We start from the raw sequence: 16,171 nt of genomic DNA on the forward strand, positions 1-16,171 counted from the left end.
ACTGGTACTTAATTTATCGACCTCGAAAGGATGAAAGGCAAAGTCGACCTTGGCAGAACTTGAACTCAGAATGTAAAGACAGACGAAATACCACTTAGCAGTTTGCCCAGTGTGCTAATGTTTCTGCTAGCTTGCTGCCTTTGAATTCATGATATTGACTGGTTAAGCTACCTTCTGATGTGATGAAATGCAACTGGACTTAATGTGTTATATTATGTACAAAGTCAAAACCACATACAAATGTCGTGGCCTTTGGTTGTTGGCTGGTCTGTTGTGATGGTTGGTTGAGTTGATGAATGGGAAATAGATGAAAATATGTTTCTAGAGTAAGGCGGTGAGACGGCAGGAAAGGCAGTGAGCTGGCAGAATCATTAGCATACCAGGCGAAATGCTTAGCGGTATTTCGTCTGCCACTGCGTTCTGAGTTCAAATTCCGCCGAGGTCGACTTTGCCTTTCATCCTTTCGGGGTCGATAAATTAAGTACCAGTTACGCACTGGGGTTGATATAATCGACTTAATCCGTTTGTCTGTTCTTGTTTGTCCCCTCTGTGTGTAGCCCCTTGTGGGCAGTAAAGAAATAGGTATTTCATCTGCCATTACTTTATGAGTTCAAATTCCGCTGAGGTCAACTCTGCCTTTCATCCTTGGAGGGTCGATAAATTGAGTACCAGTAGGACACTGGGGCTGATGTAATTGACTAGTTCCCACCCCCAAAATTTCAGGCCTTGTATATATACACGCATCTACATACAACATATCTATATGATTGAATGTATGTCTTTGAGTGTATTCACACACACACACACACGTACACACACGTGCGTGCACACACACACACACACACACACACACACACATACACACAGCAATATGATGGACTTCTGCACAGTTTCTTTCTACAAAATTTCATTCAAGGTGCTGTCAACCTGGATACTTAATTAATATAGACGTAGGAGTGGCTGTGGGGTAAGTAGCTTGCTTGCCAACCACATGGTTCCAGGTTCAGTCCCACTGCATGGCACCTTGGGCAAGTGTCTTCTACTATAGTCTTGGGCCAACCAAAGCCTTGTGAATGGATTTGGTAGACGGAAACTGAAAGAAGCCCGTCGTATGTATATGTATTTGTATATGTCTGTGTGTCTGTGTTTGCCCCCCCCCCCCCAACATCACTTGACAACCGATGCTGGTGTTGTGTTTATGACCCCGTAAATTAGTGGTTTGGCAAAAGGGACCGATAGAATAAGTAGTAGGCTTACAAAGAATAAGTCCTGGGGTCGTTTCACTCGACTAAAGGTGGTGCTCCAGCATGGCCACAGTCAAATGACTGAAACAAGTAAAAGAGCAAAGATAGGACAGAGTGGAATCAAGTCCAGAACTCTGTGATTACGAACCAAACTTCCAAACCAAATGATGATGATGCCTCTCATCTATGTTTAACAAATTTCTATTCTTAGCTTTATGACAATGCACAATAAGTATGACACATATTTCAAAATTTATTTAACTTTACATGAAGCATATTGAAACCACAATATGTGACTACAATTATTTATGGTTACATGCAATAAATTGCATTACTTCCTGTTTTATATATCTAATTAGATGTGCATAAATTTATTTAGCCAGCTGTCAAATATCATTAAAGTTGATGTGAAATACATTTTTCTAACGTGTCATGTGTGTTTAATTGATTGTGAGGAACATTTGTCCAAGCCATATGTTTAAGACTTTTCTGTAAACCTTTTATTTAGCGAGTTGTATGTTTTACTAGATGTCCTTGTCCATCATGAATTACATGTTAAATTAACTTTTACAAATGTTATTCAACTGGTTATGCTGAACATTTATGCTGATTTCAGAACTCATATATACTGTAACTTCAAGGCATTTTATATATTTCCCTCTGCTTGCTTTTGTTTGATATCTCTTCTTAATTTCTTTTTCTTCTTTTCTCTTTTTTTGTTTTGTTATTTTGGTCTTTCGTGGAAATGAAATTATGTTATTAAATATTCATACAAAAGTTGAGTGAATTAGCACAGTTCTCATGGTTTGCCCTAAGTGAAGCTATAATTAGAAGATATTATGTTTATTTCCAAGAACTATCTCTAAATACTGTAAACAAGTAATGGCGAAAAGAGAAAGAAATTATTCTCGATTGGAAATGAGATATAGGAATAGCAAATTAACCGTTATGCAATAACTAGACCAAATATTTCCCATTATTTATGAGACTGTTGAGCTTTCACTAATTTGCAGTATTGAATCTTGGATGCTATATTATTTTGATATATGGAGAGGAATATTCCAGCACCGTACTCTCATATTAGAAGCAACATTCAAAGAAGATGGTTGTTAGTATTTTACAATCATTTAATGATCAATTCCCTACTGGCTTTATCATATATATGGGATCATTTCTCCATCTCTTGCACTGATTACAGCTTCAAATAAATCTTTTCTGTAATAATATTGCTTTCTATTTGGGCTCTGATTTAGATATATTCATTCTTTTTTCTTTCTCCTTTTTTTTTATTATTTTGAACTTCCAAAATCTTCAAGACTACCAGACATTATCATGTTAATAATTTCACTTTCAGTTCTATCACACAACTGTTCATGTGTGAAATTTCCATTTCTCTGGTTAAAAAAAAAAATAATTCTTTTAGCTTTGCATATGTCTAAGAGTAAAGCATATATAGACATTAATATTTCTAAACTTTTAAAAATATTATGAAGTAAAATATTCAAAAGAAAATCATATGCATACACACACACACACACCACCACCACCACCAGCACACATTTATACAAATATAACTTTTGATCATTTTACTCTTATCAAAATATTCTCTATAATTTTAATATCTTTTAATGACTGTATGGATCTCTACCATGTTTTGACACTTGCTCATAAACTTGCTGCCTCACTCATTAATTTACTGAGAAGTGTGAAGATCTTTCTAAATTCTAATGAACTCTGAAAAGTAATGGCTGTGAGATTTATATGGTGTTCGTTTGTTCAAATCTCATTGTGGCTTTTATGATGCATCGCTGACAGAAAACAACATAACTTTGCTTGCTTTAGTTTGCCTGTCTGATGAATATTAGGATAGAATAAAAATTCCTCTTGATTCTTTAAGACTGAAAGGGTTGGTTTTCCAGTTTCTGTGGCAAATATATTACCTCACTGGATGGGATGCAAATCCATCACAGGAAGCTGAGTGGACTGGAGCAAAATGAAATGAGCATGTGTCACCCAGTTCAGGAATTGAAACCACAATCTTACAATCATGAGTCTGATACTTTAACCATTAAACCACGCGCCTCCACCTGACAAATATTCACTTGTTGGCACAGGAATGGGAATGAGGTTATTAAGGTATTTTCATAATCATGTGGTTTGGAGCTTAGTCTCATTGTACATTATTTACATTATTTACATTTGATGGATTTTTGTCCTCATCTTGTTTTGTCCTTCATCAGGTGTCTTGGAGAAGTTTCAAACCTAGGTCCTCATTCCTAAGGTATTTTTCGACATTATTATTATCATTATTATTCAGGTCACTCCCTGGAATCGAACTCGGAATCTTGGGGTGAGTAGCCCATGCTCTTAACCACTACACCATATGCCCCAAGACACCTGATGAAGGCTGGAGGGTATATCAGCCGAAATGTTGTGTTAACAACAAACAAAAAGAGGACAAATATCTGTCAAATGTAAATAATGTACGTAATTCCTCATCTCTTAAATATAGAACTGTCTTAGTCTCATTGTCTGATTCTTTGAGAAAGTGTCTTTTACAGCAACCTTGAACTGACCAATGTCTTGCAAGTGAAATTTGGTATGTGGATATCTGTCATGTGTGTGTGTGTGTGTGTGTGTGTGTGTGTGCACATGTATCTGTGTGTGTATATGCATGTGTATTTGTATCCAACTGTCTTTACATTGGCACTACTTTGGTGGTGCCACCCATAAACAACAACATGCCCAGCAGTGGTTCAGTATAGGAAGACATGGAATAAAATATATTATTCACAAAAGCAGTAGAATTTGGCATCAGGAAAAGCATATGGCTGAAGAATACAAGGTGAAGATAGAGGTGTTAACATTCCCCAAAAAATACACAACTACACCCACATATAAAATATACACGTAACCCGCAGAGTCAAACATTTGTATAGACATAGACATTTGTATGTCATCATATATATATATATATATATATATATATATATATATATATATAACTGAATATATACAGAAATTTGTACATAGAAATCATTGTCGTTTAACGTCTGCTTTCCATGCTGGCATGTGTTGGACAGTTTGACTGAGGACTGGCAAGCCAGAAAGGCTGTACCAGACTCCAACCTGATCTGGCAAAGTTTCTACAGCTGGATGCCCTTTCTAACACCAGCCTCTCTGAGAAATAAATGTACAAATATGAATACATGTACATATGTACCTGTAGAGACTTATACATACTTATAGGCATATACATACATACATACATACACACATACATACAAACATATTTAAGTATGTTTACAAGTTCAGGTTTATACCTGTAAATATTGGGGCACTGAAATACGTGACTCGAGGTATTTCGTGTTGCAAGACAGTGTAGGAGAGAGAATAGTGATGTTGTAGGAGAGAAATGTGTTCGCATGGATGATGGTACGCTTGCGCTAAATGAGGCTGCAAAGAAAGAGGTCTGGAGATGCCACTACGATAGATTGCTTAATAAAGAGAATGAATGGGAGAAAGAGAGCCTGCCGTATGTCAGCCCAACAGAGGGACCAGCTATCCGAGTTGACAGTACCAGGGTAGATAAAGCAATTAAGAGTATGAAGACAGGGAAAGCCCCCGGCCCATCAGGAATCACTGCAGAGATGCTCAAAATATCTGGCAGTATTGGCTACAGCCTAGTCACCCGTATTATGAACCAGGTGATACACGAAGGAGTCATACCCAATGACTGGTGTAGCAGCACCATAGTAAACTGCTACAAAGGTAAAGGTGGCGCTTTAGATACTAATAATTACAGAGGCATCAAGCTGTTAGATCAGGTTATGAAAGTTACGGAGAGGGTCATAGCCCAACTAATTAGGGAGCGAATCAATTTAGATGAGATGCAGTTTGGGTTTGTGCCAGGTAAAAGCACCACTGATGCCATATTTCTAGTGAGACAGCTGCAGGAGAAATATCTAGCCAAGGATAAACCTCTGTACCTGGCCTTCGTTGACATGGAGAAAGCCTTTGACAGGGTCCCTTGATCCCTTATCTGGTGGTCAATGAGGAAACTTGGGATAGAAGAATGGTTAGTGAGAGCTGTGCGAGCCATGTACAGAGATGCTGCCAGTAAGGTGAAGGTTGGAAATGAGTACAGTAATGAATTCCGGGTAGAGGTAGGGGTCCACCAAGGTTCCGTCCTCAGCCCCCTCCTATTTATCATAGTCCTCCAGGCGATCACAAGAATTCAAGACAGGTTGCCCCTGGGAGCTCCTCTATGCTGATGACCTTGCACTAATTGCGCAGTCACTATCAGAACTAGAGGAGAAGTTTAAGGTGTGGAAGCAAGGACTAGAATCGAAGGGCCTTAGAGTCAACCTAGCAAAAACCAAAATCCTAATAAGTAGGAAGGTAGATAAAACACAACCCCCTTCAGGTAGATGGCCCTGCTCAGTATGCAGTAAAGGAGTAGGTAGTAACTCTATAAGATGTACCCGGTGCAAGCTATGGACACATAAGAGGTGCAGCAATATCAAAGGCAGATTAACTACAAAGTTAGTTTTTGTATGTGGCAGATGCTCAGGTGCAATAAAGACTGTAAACAAACAGGAAACAACTTCTATCTCATTCCAGGGAGAAAAACTAGAGGTAGTCAATAGCTTCCGCTATATGGGTGACCAAGTTAGTAGTGGGGGTGGGTGCGCTGAAAGTGTAACTGCTAGAATAAGAATAGCCTGGGCCAAGTTTAGAGAGCTCTTACCTGTGCTGGTGACAAAGGGACTCTCACTCAGTGTAAAAGGCAGACTGTATGACGCATGTGTACGAACAGCCATGCTACATGGCAGTGAAACATGGGCTGTGACTGCTGAAGACATGCGTAAGCTCGCAAGGAATGAAGCCAGTATGCTCCGCTGGATGTGTAATGTAAATGTGCATACCTGTCAGAGTGTAAGTATCTTGAGAGAAAAGCTGAACATAAGAAGCATCAGTAGTGGTGTGCAAGAGAGACGATTGTGCTGGTTTGGACATGTGGTGAGAATGAATGAGGATAGCTGCGTGAAAAAGTGCCACTCCCTAACAGTTGAGGGAACCCGTGGAAGAGGTAGGCCCAGGAAGACCTGGGCTGAGGTGGTGAGGCAAGACCTTCGAACATTGAGCTTCACCGAGGTGATGACTACTGACTGAAACCTTTGGAAATGTGCTGTGCGTGAGAAGACCCGGCAAGCCAAGTGAGATCGTTGTCAGGGCCCTTGGACTGGCTCTTGTGTGGGTGGCACATAAGATGTACCATCCTGAGCGTGACCGTTGCCAGTACCGCCTGACTGGCCTTGTAGGGTTTTCGAGCGAGATCATTGCCAGTGCCCCTGGACTTGCTCTTGTGCGGGTGGCACATAAAAGACACCATTTCGAGCATGGCCGTTTTCGTGCGGGTGACACGTAAAAGCACCCACTACACTCTCTGAGTGGTTGGCGTTAGGAAGGGCATCCAGCTGTAGAAACTCTGCCAAATTAGATTGGAGCCTGGTGTAGCCATCCGGTTGCACCAGTCCTCAGTCAAATCGTCCAACCCATGCTAGCATGGAAAGCGGACGTTAAACGATGATGACGATGATGACTGCCTAAATACCAATCTTGAGAAATTAGATTCTCAAAATCAGAAAGGAGAATGCTGATTCGAAGACTACAGATCCAATCCATCACTGGAACTGTGAAAATCTGTAAAAATTTCCAGAAGTTTATCATGTAAGTATATATGAGCGTGTCTAGATATGCAAGTATATGGATGAGAAGACATACATAAAGCAAAACATAAATATCTGCACATATACATACATACATACAAAAATACCTAGTTGTTGATGATGAAATTCCAATGAAGGAGAAACCGGCTCTTTCTCTATTGACAAGAAATCTTGAAATAAAACTGAATAATGAGATACATAATTTACTGCATATACACATTCTCATATACAAAGTATAAAGGAGGGTTGAAAAGTTTGGGGCATTAAAGGTATCACGAAAGGCCTGGTTGGAGGCCCAAACTTCTGTGTTCTTTTACAGGGCTTAGAAAACCTGAAGGACCACTGCAATAAATGTGGGAATCTGAGAGGGGAACATGCTATATAAGATCATAATTAACTGATTCTCCTGTATTTTCTTTTACCCAAAGCCAGGAACTTTTCAGCGCTCCCTCATGCATAGATACCTATATAAGCACATTCAGCTGGACACAAAACCATACACACAAATATGCATATAAACGCATACATATCTATATACAGCTATATACATAACATATAAATACACACACAAACTGTTATATATATATATATACATATATATATACATATACATGAATATATCAATACATATATGCACATGTACTTATATATATTCACTTAAATATGCCTAGATTATACAATACACTAGACTACCCATAATCCATTGGGTCACTGGGAAACTCAGTTTCCCAGCAGCGGAGTTTTGTTTTGTGGGTCTTTTCTTTTCCAGGTTATTTCACAATCACATGCAAACGGTTCCTTTCCCCTAGAAAAGGAAAGATTTGGCTGCTATTTCTTGCACGCCCTGCTATCACACAACAGGTATGCTGGATTCTTTATCACAAATAGCTGTTATGTAGTAGCAGGGCGTGCTAGAAATAGCAGCCATATCTTTGAAGGTGAGATAATGTTGAATGCATTTGAAAAAAACCTAGGGAACTGTGGTTACGAAGCTCATGATATGTGTGCGTGTGTGTGTGTGTGTGTGTGTGTGTGTGTATGTATGTATGTATGCATGTACGTAGGCATATGTGTATGCATGTATATATGCATATATGCATGTATGTATGTATGCATTTACATATGTATGAATGCATGTATGTATGTATGTACGTGAGTATTTATGTATGTATGTAGACATGTCTGCATGTGTGTATATGTGTATGTATATGTAAATGTATGTTTATGTAGTGATGTGTGTGTCTGTTCAAGTTGCATATATGACTGTTACTCCGTTGAAGGTTGTATGTATATATATTTACTGTAGAAAAACAAATCATATTTTTTCAAAATCATTGTCAAATCACTGTCTAATCAAAAGGTTAGAGTTTTTTCCCTTTCAGGATGAAGTTATATTCTGAACATTTTCCCATCATGCACCGTTTTGGGTATTTATACATCCAAACCTCAAATATCGCAATAACTACTTCTCCAATATACTTCATTTCATTTGTATTAATAATTCAGGGTAAACTTAATTCATATTTTCCCATAATGCACCAGTCTGGCTGGGTAACATTGCAAGCAAGCAAGATTGAAAATGACTTTTAATGTATTATAGATATATATCTATATACCCGTATATCTATCTACCTATCTATCTATCAGGATGAAGTTATATTCAGCACATTTTCCCATTATGCACCGTTTTGGGTATTTATACATGTAAACCTCAAATATCTCAATAACTACTGCTCCAATTTACATGAGATGTATTTAATTTCATTTGTATTAACAATTCAGGGTAAACTTAATTCATATTTTCCCATAATTCACCAGTTTGTCTTGGTAACATTGCAAGCAATCAGGATTGAAAATGTCTTTTAATGTATTATAGATATATATCTGTAAATCTATCTATCTATCTACCTACACACACACACATATATATATATATATATATACACATAAATAAACAGACCAAATATAAATGCAACCATGCCTGCTTACTTAATTTAAATATATGTACACATAAATAGATATCGATGCACACACACATACATATGTACATTCATACACACAGACACACACACACACATTTCAGAATAAAGGCACATATATACACACATATATACTCAAAGGCATACATACAGGTACAAATATATGCATGTACATATAGATATCTTCATACAGCAAATATGCATACAGGTTCATATATAAGCATATGGATATAGAAGCTATACAATAGACTCTTCAATTAGATTGAATATGTCAAACTTGATTATAATGAAACAGATTTAATGAATCATGTATATTAATAAAAAGGAAATAATGCCTAAGGTAGGAGTCTATAGAGATTTCAAGGTGCAGAATTACAGAACCATGCTGTCATAACAAGGTAGTGGCTTTAATAATGTGAAAAAATGCATGTGTGTATGCATGTGTGCATATATGTAGGTTTGTATGTGTGTATGTATGGATGGATGCATGGAGGGTTAGATGAAGGGATGAATGTGTGTATGATGTCTTTGTGTTGGTCTGTCCCCATCATTTGACAACCAGTGTTGGTTTGTTTACATCCCTGTAACTCACTGGTTTGGTCAATGAGGTCAATGGAGTAAGGACCAGACTACAAAAAAACAGAAGTCCTGGGGTGGTTTTGGTCAACTAAACTCTTCAAGGTGATGCCCCAGCATGGCCTCAGTCCAGTGACTAAAATAAGTACAAGATGTCTTTGGTAGATCATCCAAGGCTTGCTTCCAAACAACAAGACAAGAAAGAAATAAGGTTAAATCTAGAATGCAAGGAAGCCGTTTATGGTATTCCATAAAACGGTCGGGTAACCTGATTTACCTCCCTTCAATAAACTCTTCTATCTAAATACACAATTTTGAAATCCCTTAAGCTTTATAGCAATTTTGATATATTTCCAAGCTCATCCACACCTTTTGCTCTAGTTTGCCAAATGTGTTGGCTGCATTCCCAAATCAGTGGTATTTGTCTGAGGTGACAAAATACAGACATTTCTCAGTAACAGAGTGTATAAACTGCACGGTAAGATGCAAGAAAAATCTGTTGATTTAACTAAATCTCTCAACTCATTATTCCTCTTTGTGCTTGTTAATTGTAATTTTGCTCCATGAAATATTCTCATCATTGTTTTTACATCCACTTTTCTATGCTTGCATGGGTCAGGTGAATTCTATTGAAACAGATTTGCTATGGATGAACACTCCTATCAGAAATCCTCAACTGTTTGCAAACAAAATAATGTTGTCCCATGGCTAAACATGCTTGTTTTTTTTATCTTTTGCTTGTTTTAGTCATTAGACTGTGGCCATGCTGGGGCATGGCCTCAAAGAATTTTTAGTTGTGATGCCAGTACTATGTTTTTTTTTAAAACCTGGTACTTATTCTATCAGTCTCTTTTGCTGAGTCACTAAGTTACAAGGACATAAACACACCAACACTGGTTGTCAAGCAGTGGTGGGGGATGAACACAGACACAATGACACACACATACATATACAACAGGTTCGTCCAGTTTCGTTTCCGTCTACCAAATCCACTCACAAGGCTTTGGTCAGCCAGAGGCTGTAGTTTAAGATACTTGCACCAGGTGTCACTCAGTGGGACTGTACCTGGAACCAAGTGGTGGAGAAGCAAGCTTCTTATCACAGAATGCTTCAAAATGTTCTCCAATGATTCTCATGCACAAGAGGATGAATTTTCTCCACATTTCTTGGGGTGACACTTGTGGCAGGTCTTGCAGGTCACTCATCATCTTCCACAGACATTCTTCCACTTTTGAAGAACCTGTGCCACTCAAAACGTGGCCTCATCACTGTAAGCTTACCGAAGCATGCTCAATGTCTCTGTAGCAGACTTCCCAAGTTCAACACATCTATGACAAAAACTGGAAGACTATAGCATACACATGATCACAGTGATGTCGCTTGACACACTGCCTCATGAAAGTCACTGCTAGCTCTCACTGCATATGCAACCATATGCTGCCCTCTGTTGGTGCATTACAGAACTAGTCTGGGAACTTTTTGAAACCACTTCATATATACTGGACTAAAACCAGAATGACTCGCTGCTTTGGTTTTACTTTTTGTTGTGCAAGACTTTAATGAACAATTTTTACAGGGGTTTTTTTGAGAAGAGAGAAATTCCTTTGTGGTGTTTAGTGTTTTTGTTTGTCACTCTTTATGTACTGCTGTTACCAGCTTTACAGACCCAAAATGTTATTGTTTTCTTACCATGTTGAGTATTAAGTATAAGTCTGTTATATGCAACAGAAGCAGTGTTAGATTAAAATAGCCATCTGTGTATCATACTGAATATAGATGCATCATGTAAAAGAAAATTAACTGTGACATTTGTCAAGTGAGTGCATTTCTTATGGACATGCTGTGTTTAAAAACACAATACATACACCAGTAGCAGATAAAAATTGTCTAGCATCAAGCATCCTCACTATCGACTGCAAGAGGATTTTTATCTGTTACCAATATACGCTATGTTCTTAAACACAACATGCTTGTAAGAAATATCATCTTAGATGAATATCACAGTAAATATGCTTTCTTGTAATGTGCTTACATTAAGTATGATACATAGATGACAATTACATGGAACATATTAACCATGGGGTCTCTTCCTGTTTTTAATACTTTAGTGTTGATAGCATCCATGCATAACTGTTTTGTAGCTTTACAGTGCTTAAATTCGTTTTTATATTTCATCTTTTGTTATTTTTGTAAGAATGTCCTCATCACATGTGGACTACTTACAGGTTATATGGGAATTTAGAGTTAAAAATGTTGTTCAAAATTATCATATTGAAGTATCTTAGCTGTGTTTGTATATGTGTTACCATCTTTATCTTTTATTATGCTGTATGATAAAGGTTGTGACTATGTATTGTTCTTGAAGTCAGTATCTAGTTCTATTTTGTCTTATAGGTTCTCATTCTTTTGTGTTTTTCGGTGTTGTTTTGACAGATTTGTTCAGTTCATTGCATCGTTCAGCTTTGATAATATCGTCTGGGTTGTTCAACATTTCTATTCTGGCTTTTCACCTTTGTTCACAGGATATCTCTATTTCCGATTGTTGGCTTGTCACTGGTTTTCAAGTCCACAATCCGACAATTTCTTCTGTTATTTTATTTGTTGTTTCTTTGAAAGACATATACTTTTTGCCTTTGACATCTGTTGCCATGTTTCAGGCTGTAGCAAAGGTGTGGAAGCAACTCCTGTCATCTATATTGCAACCATTTGAACTAGAGTTTGATTGGCAATTTTTTTCACATCATTATGGCATCTTTTGTACTTTATTCTCTGTTTTGATGTTATTAAAAAGTGTGCCATGAAAAAAAATCAAAAACAATTGGAGTTTATTTCTGTTTTTTTGGTCTTCTATTTATTCTTAACAATGGTGTCCACTTTCCTGGATAATAATGTAATTCAGCTCATCTCATTGAGTGACTGGTAATGGAGTGGGACCCATGTAAGCCAGCATTTTATGGAGGGTTGAATCAGAGTATTTGTTATCAAGATACCATCTGTTGTACAAGGCTGCAATAGTTCTAATCCTTATTTGATTTCTTAAGACCCTGTTTTCTTGCAATATTCTGCCAGTTCTTGAATTGGTTTTCTCTTATCTCAGTATTTGAAACTTCAATAAACATGTAAAAGCTGCTTCATGGCAACTAGTTTCATTTCATTTCTTGGTCATCAAAGAATTTATTTGACACTTCACTTTTACCTGAGCCTGGAGTTTCAATTTTGGAAAATGGATATTATTCCAGCTGTAGTATTAACAAATGATATCCAATAATATCTTTCAGAGTAATATTCATAGAATTTGATGCTTTTTGTGAATTCTTCGCTACAATCATAACCATTCATCTTCCTTTAACCCTTTAGCATCTAAACCAGCCATTTCCAATTTTAGCAAGAAGTTACATTTATTGGCAGGGACTTGACAAAGATATTGAGTTTCTTGTGCAAATATGTCCAAAATGCGCAAAAGCCTCAGAATTACCTATTCAAATAAGCATTCCTTGGTCGTTTCCAAAAGCACCATGGTCTAGAGTACACACAGATTTTGCAGGACCTCATAATGACAACTACTTTTTTTTATTATGGTTGATGCATTATTTAAATGGTTGGAGGCCTTCGTTATAAAAAACAACAACTTCAGCCACAATACAAAAGCTACATCAAGCTTTTTCAAGATTTGGGTTACCAGTTGTTTTAGTATTGGATAACAGTTCACCATTCACTTCTCTAGAATTCACAACATTTTGTAAGAAAAATGGTATCAATCATATAAGAACTTCTCATATCATCCTCAATCCAATGGATTAGTAGAGAGATCCATGGATACCCTTAAGTGTACATTGCTCAAAATTGAGGAGAATGGTGAGTTAGAAGAAAATTTGCAACTCTTTTAATGAACTACAGAATAACACTGAATGCTGCTGCACCTGGGCCAAAAATACTGGCAGAAATAATGTTTCTGAGAAACATTTGCAGTGTTTTTGATAAGACGAAACTTGGAAATGCAAAACAATCACCAAAATTAAGTAGTATACCAAGTCACAGGCAGGGAGGTCTAGTATATGTTCTTGATACTTGACCAAGTCACCCTAAGTGGCAAGACGGTCAGGGAATAAAGCAGAGAAGTAATGTCATATATGTGATATTAGTTGGACCTTTCACCTTAGTGCAGGACGTTAACCAGTTAAGATGGAGGGGAGAGCTGTCAATGCCACTATTTATGAATGAAAATCAAGGAAATATGAAAAATCAAAATATTCAAACTCGATTAGAAACTACTTCGTTAAATTTACGAAGGTCCAATTGAAATAAAAAACTGACTGAACACATACAAGTAAGCCCTCAAAATAAAATTTCTTCATATACCAAATATTCATCTTTTAATGAAAGGGGAGATGAGAAAACCCCAGCTGTCCTGACACAAAGCATTGTTTATTGTCATCCAATCCATAGACACGATTTGATCATGTGATGTTGATTATTTAAGCTTTGATTCATCCAGTGAAGAAACACATTATGGACATAGATATACATCGACTCATCACTGTGGATTGACTCTTTTCACCTTAGCACACCTACTGTGGTGCAGATGACGGTTCATTTTGCATTGTGGGCAAATTGAAATTACAATCTACTACTTTGCACTTCAGTTTTGAATTGTTTATTTCATAAAGTTATATTCTGAGTACAATATTATTTGTCTTACTTTATAACAATAATCATGGTGGTGATGACAATGTATGGGTTGATGGCAACAACAACCATCACCCTACATCATACATGGGTAATCTGTGGCCCTCGACATGTTGTTGTGCAGCCGTTGACGAGTTTCTAGGTTACTAATTTCATATTAAGACAAATAAAATTGGGAAAAACTGCAAAAAATTCAGTGTAAAGTGGGCAAGTAATATTTCATGCATATGTGTTTTATCATGCGGCCCTTTCCCACTTGGAAATGGTAAGCTGCCCATCCCTGCCCTACATAATGGTACTAATAGTGGTGATTGTGGTGGGGTGGTACTAGAAATGGTGACTGTGTTGGTAATAATGATTAAATCAATGCAGTTGTGACTTAATTTTTATGGGATCATTGTAGCTGGATTGATCACTTTCTGGTGGAAAATAACAAATTTTCTCAGTTTCCAATAAACTTTTAGCTTCTTCACATTTTTCAAATGCTGGCGAGAATTAAAAAATTGAGAGGAATTCTAGACCAACCGCATTTTTTGTTCTTTTTTTGTACTCTCAGATTTTGAATATTGGACTTTTATCCTATTCTATGCCACATTCCTGGAAAATAAAAATGATTAATCTCTCTATAAATTATATCTGTTTACAGATGGAACTTCCAAGATAGAAACAGTCTTTCCTACCTGGTTTAATGTGAAGAAGATATTACTTGTGTGCAGGTAGTTTCAACACTCTCAAGTAAATGGGAACCACCAGGTATACGCAAAATATTTGTACGATATTTCAGGTAGTAAGAAAGGCAGCCAGTCAGATGTTTAGTATCATTAAAGGAAATTGGAGGCATCCATACCAGCCAGGAAGGACCATGCTGTGGAAAACAATAAGGAAGTTAATAGAAGACAACAATGAAGCTGTTGATGATGATAATGGGGAGGAGAAAAAAAGAGGATTTGATGTAGAAAGGAAATGTGATATCATTAATGAATATAAGATATTGCAAATGATGATAATGAATGCTATTATAATAATTGAAAACTGTTCTTAATAATGTTGTGACTGTTATACACACAACACATAAGTAAAATGAAATCAAAATATATTGTTTCATCATGCTATGTTATTCTACCGAAACTGTTCAATGAAATAAAAATGCACATCAGTTACAAAAATCAATAGTTGTTGGTTTGTTTCTGCATTTTATGTCAGAAATCATTTATTGAAGAATTTAACATAAAACTTGTGTTAATTTTTTTTTTTTTCTTTCTTTCTTTCAAAAATACTAAAGTTTAGTTTTGAAAGAAGGGAAACAAATTAAATTTAAAACAAAAAGTAAGCTGAGTGCATGTCAATATATATTAAGGCATAAAACTTGGTGTTCTGTAATTTAACTTGAAGTAGTTTCAGCTTAAATCTAAAATTTAAATTTAAGAACCTTAAAAAAAATATGATTTATATTTGTTATTATAACAATTTCCAAATTTATTGCTGTTTTAAGATTTCGAAGGAAAAGGCAAAATAGAAAAGAAATGTATAGGCTTCTTCATCAAAACTGGCGAAATTGGCCTATAGCTAAATGACAATACAAACAACTAATTATTATAGTCAATAATTTTTTTAAACTATTTTATATTCACTAATGACTATAAGCTAAGATTTTTTTCTCTTCATCTAAATGATATTATTGTCTACAGCAATTAATTTGAAAGGCTACTTCAGACAATATAAAGAGCTTTTGTATTTCAAATGTATTGTATATTGAAATAGCACTATTGTTATTTTAGAATTAAGAAGAGTGTTGCTACAGAAGAATGAATAAAAGTATTTCAACTTTAACTCAAAGTCAATGTCATAAAACTTTATTAGAAATTCCTTAAACGATGACTGAGCAATTCTTTAAACAATTTTGTTAGTTTATATGAATAACGGGTTCCAGAACTAATGATTATTTACTGGTGGA

General features: G+C 36.4%; 1 long non-coding RNA gene across 1 annotated transcript in view; it reads left to right on the forward strand.

The window, feature by feature from the left end:
• The window catches only part of LOC128248310 (uncharacterized), a 44,251-nt gene extending 28,942 nt beyond the window's left edge, over nt 1-15,309 (forward strand). Inside the window, exon 3 of the long non-coding RNA XR_008264543.2 lies at nt 14,864-15,309. This is a non-coding gene — a long non-coding RNA (uncharacterized LOC128248310). The remainder of the gene's footprint in view (nt 1-14,863) is intronic.
• The last annotated feature ends 862 nt before the right edge of the window (nt 15,310-16,171 follow it).

This window comes from Octopus bimaculoides, chromosome 7 (genome assembly GCF_046866305.1).
Source record: "Octopus bimaculoides isolate indiv1 chromosome 7, ASM4686630v1, whole genome shotgun sequence".
Taxonomy (NCBI): Eukaryota; Metazoa; Mollusca; class Cephalopoda; order Octopoda; family Octopodidae; genus Octopus; species Octopus bimaculoides.